This window comes from Myotis brandtii, unplaced genomic scaffold (genome assembly GCF_000412655.1).
Source record: "Myotis brandtii unplaced genomic scaffold, ASM41265v1 scaffold231, whole genome shotgun sequence".
NCBI lineage: Eukaryota > Metazoa > Chordata > Mammalia > Chiroptera > Vespertilionidae > Myotis > Myotis brandtii.
Genome location: NW_005358689.1, coordinates 670,282 through 670,623, shown reverse-complemented (window position 1 = coordinate 670,623; position 342 = coordinate 670,282).

The following is a 342-nucleotide window of genomic DNA, read 5'->3' as shown; positions in this document are numbered from 1 at the left end:
GGGCTCCCTGGGCTTCCTCGCCCTTCTCCCTGCCCCTGTTGCCCCCGGGCCAGCCCCCATTCAACAGGTTGCCCTGGTCTCCCGGGCCGCCGGCCCCATCGGGCTGCCTCCTTAGTTCCTTTCCCCCCGTCTCCCGGGTCCCCCGCTTGCAGTTTCCTTTCCTCCTCCTTCCCCCCACCCCGCCTCTCGCAGGTTGCCGCCCCTCAATTACTCTGTTAGAATCTCCGGGGGGTGGAGTGGGTGGTGATGGGGGGAAAACTTGGGTGCTCTCCGCCCCTGTTGCAGGCAAGAGTGGCTCTGTGCACGGTGCCATCCTCCCCCCCCTCCCCATCCCCCGGGTGC